This window comes from Podarcis erhardii (genome assembly GCF_964252035.2).
Source record: "Podarcis erhardii genome assembly, chromosome: 3".
Taxonomy (NCBI): domain Eukaryota; kingdom Metazoa; phylum Chordata; class Lepidosauria; order Squamata; family Lacertidae; genus Podarcis; species Podarcis erhardii.
In genome coordinates this window covers 105,071,398-105,075,685 of record NC_138507.1, presented here as the reverse complement: position 1 = coordinate 105,075,685, position 4,288 = coordinate 105,071,398, and positions in this window count along the sequence as shown.

The window sequence follows — 4,288 nt, the reverse complement described above, 5'->3', positions numbered from 1 at the left end:
TTGGTGCTGTTCTCTTTGCAAGGTTTCAGAGGGTGGTGTATCCATTGAATCCATCTGCTAGCAGAACAAGCTTCCACTCACGTAGTAGGGTTTCAATTTCTACAGTACTCCTCATCCTTGAGGTCCCATGGGGGGGTGGGCGAGTAGAGGGTGGGATTGCTGGAACCGTGTGGACATCAGGAGATGCAGCGGGGAAGAACTGGTGGAAATTCTACCCTCCTTCCCCCATAGGAACCACTGCTGAATCTCATTCCTTTCTGCAGACAGAAGAAGCCTTATAGTAATCATACAATTTTTGTCAACAGAATATTGGAAAGTGGGGGGGGGGGCAGGAGTGTGCTATGATGGAGGACTGGCTTACAAAGCAGTCCTAAGTTTATTCAGAAGAAGAGAGGTCCTGCAGAGTATAATGGAGCTTCTTATTTTATTTATCAACGTTTATATATTAGTTTTAAAAAAAACATCTAAGGGGTTTACCTAAAATGGTGTAAAATATTCATTTAAAAGCATGATAATGACATACTTAAAAACAATAGACAGAATTAAATTATAAAATGCATTCTTATAATTAAAAAAAGAAAAGAATGCCATACTATACACACAGGGATTAAAGTGAAAGTGCAGGCTTTTATCACACTTGTCCTGCTTTCACAGAGATTCTCAGTACGCAGTGACTAGTTTAAGACCTACGTGGCTTTAGATCTGGGGTGGGGGGCCTTCCAGATCACCCATCAGCCCCAACCAGCATGGCCAATGGTTTGGTCGGGAATTATGGACATATTATCTTGTAAGTGAATTTAGCATGGCAGCATAAGCAAAATGTGGCATGTTATGCTTGCAAATAGCATCACTTTATTACAGATGCCTGTGGGACGGTTTGACCTCCTTTGTAAATATGCTTCTGGGGATTTGATTCATTTTGTATTGGATATATGACTAAGCTGATGATAAATGTTCGATAAGTACTGTCAGTGATCTCCTGTACTGCTGTGTGTGGCTGGTGCTTGCAGCATTGTAGTTTAAGGGCAGGTGGGAATTATAAATCTATGAGAAGTAAACTTCAGTGCCCATAATTCTTTGACGGGAGAAATGTACTTTAAAGGTATAGTGTTACTGAACAAAGCGTTGGTCTTTGTTTTGTCTTGAAAGAACACAGTTCATTTTTTCAAATACACTCACTCTATATTTTTATTTTATCTAAACCTATTATTATATAGAAATTAACAAAGGAATGTTAAAAAAGCAAATAAGTGGATGACCTAATTTCAATCAGTGGGGTCTTTTACATATACTCATAGGATTTGTGACAGTAAATTGCTCTCAAAACACATTTCTGTCCAATTTTGTCCTCTTAATGGAGAGCTTCAGTCAGCGAGGAAATTCAGCGAGAAGGAAATGACTGGCTGATAAATGAACCAAACTCTCTAAGGATTATTGATCATTATCCAAGGAACTCTGGAGAACAAGCCTTTCAAAATAAGGGAACAGTCGTTTAGTGCTCCTTACATACCCTCCAAAATTTATCCGATGAAAATAGGGACCTCCCATTCCATAATGATAATTTTACTATTTATACCCCATACATCTTACTGGGTTGCCCCAGCCACTCTGGGCAGCTTCCAACATATATGAACACATAATAAAACATTGAACATTTTTTTAAAACCTTCCCCATATAGGATTGACTTCAGATGGCTCGGGGGTTGGATAATTCCATACCCTCCAACATTTCTCCAGTGAAAACAGGGACATCCTACCATTGTTGTTGTTTAGTTGTTTAGTCGTGTGACCCCATGGACCAGAGCATGCCAGGCACTCCTGTCTTCCACTGCCTCCCGCAGTTTGGTCAAACTCATGTTCGTAGCTTCATCAATTCTCTGATGAAAATAGGGGTGGCCTAAGGAAAAGCGGGACATTCCAGGATCAAATCAGAAACTTCTCTAAATCAGGGATGTCGCTGGAAAATAGAGACACTTGGAGGGTCTGTCCTTGTAACTTTTTTTTTAATTGCCAGTCTACTTAATATCAACTGCATGGTCTTTCCAGAAGTGCTGTTCAATTTCATTAACTTGAAAGCAACCATCAAAGTTCAGCAAGTCACTGCTAGTTGATCTCATCAACACTTATGTAGTGTTAATTTCGAGTGTTAATATGCCGGTAGGGACCTGCTGATTGGCCATGTAGGCCCCATCTACACTGTACATTTAAAGCACTATTGTACTACTTTAAACATTCATGGCTTCCCCAGAGCATCCTGGGAACTAGTTTGTTGAGGGTGCTGAGATTTGTTAGGAGACTCCTCCCCCGCTCCCAAGATCTAAAACAGGGGCTAGCAAACCTTTTCAGCAGGGGGCTGGTCCACTGTCCCTCAGACCTTGTGGGGGGCCGGAATATATATATTTTTGGGGGGAAATGAATGAATTCCTATGACCCACAAATAACCCAGAGATGCATTTTAAATAAAAGGACACATTCTACTCATGTAAAAACACGCTGATTCCCAGACCGTCTACGGGCCGGATTGAGAAGGCAATTGGGCCGCATCCAGCCCCCGGGCCTTAGTTTCCCTACCCATGATCTAAAATGTCCGGTGTTATTCTGACTGCAGCTTCTCATCCACTCATTTGGGTACTGCAGTTTGCAGTGCCGGAACTGTCCTGGGAAAAATAAACATGGAACAAATACGTAGTTACTATTCTTCTGTAACTAGCCAAGCTAGCTTTAGACACCACAGTGAAATTGCTGTTCTATGGTCTATAGCATTTTGGACTGAGCTTTGCCAAATATTTGTTGCAGCTCTGATGGATGGTCATCTATCATGGATGGTTTAGTTGAGATTATTGCATTTGCGGGGGATTGGACTAGATGTCCCTTGGGATCCCTTCCAGCTCTATGGTTCTATGATTCTGTGATCCAGAGCACATATGAAAGACCTGTAAAGACCAAGGATGGGCAAATATGTGCATTTGGGTTTCTCTCGGTTTCTCAATTTTCCAGCCTGAAATTCAGTTCTCCACATTGAAAGGACCTATATTTCATTATTGCGCTTACAAAGTGGATGGCATAGTGAGTCACATGAAGATGCTTCTCATTGGTGTTGATTGAAGAGCAACTTAACAAGTCAAATGCACGAGCTCTAGAGGAAAATAAACAGAAGCTTTACCCTACAATGCCAACCATTGTGCATTGTGGGTCACAAAACCTTGCTGTTCGTGGTAAGACCAGTACCACAGGTAACATGACACTTTTGCAGCTTCATGTTGAGGCAGGAGATGAAATATGAAAACATTTAGAAGCTGGGGGTGCAATGCTAAGCACACATCTGCAAGAATGCAGAATGAGCTAATACAGTTGCATGGCCAGATTTTGAGGGGAAATGTTATGAAGGATAATGCTTCCATAATCTCAGTTTCAGCAGCTGCAACGGCAGATATTTCTGACACAGAACAATTGTCTCTAGGTGGAAGATTTCTGGAAGAAAGTGATGGGAAGGCCTCTGTACATGAGGGATTCCTTGGGTTCGTTTCAGTCTCAGACCAAACGGCCTACACAATCTCATCTGCTTGCTCTGATTCTGATTTAGATCTCAGTAAGTTAGAATATGACGTTGTTCCATCGTGGCAGGAAAAGAAGGTGGCAATCAAGCACAAATTAGGGCAATTTCTCTTCAGGTAACCTTTGTTCACTGCCCATCCCATGGCTAATCTCACTGTAAATGATCTGTAAGTGTTGTGTATAATACAGCTGACACAATTAAAGCTATCATAAAAATTTTCCATGACAGCATCTGAAGATGATAACATCAAATACTCAATGTACCAGTGTCGTGTAAAACACGGTGGACCCAGAAACGCAAGGTTATCCATGCGTTTGCAGAAAGTTACCAAAGTATTTTCTTGCAACTCGAGCAACCGTCAAAGCAACGCCAAGAAACGATAACTTTTATACCAGCTGACACTAACTTTTATTGTTTTGTCTTGTGAACATATTCTTTAGTGCTGGAGCCAGTCACACAAGCTCTGCAATCTGTGAAGTTAGATGCAATGGAAATGAAAGCACATATACAATAGTTGTTGGGAATTATTATTATTATTAGTTTATAAATATATGGGACAACACAGGGAAGCTAGTGAAGACGCTAGGCACAGAAGAAACCTAACTCCCAAATAAGGCTGACACACTCCTGGAAGATCAATATATATATTAAAGGTGGGATGTGCTGAACTTGGGAGCCGCCCAGAGTGGCTGGGGAAACTCAGCCAGATGGGCAGGGTATTAATAATAATAA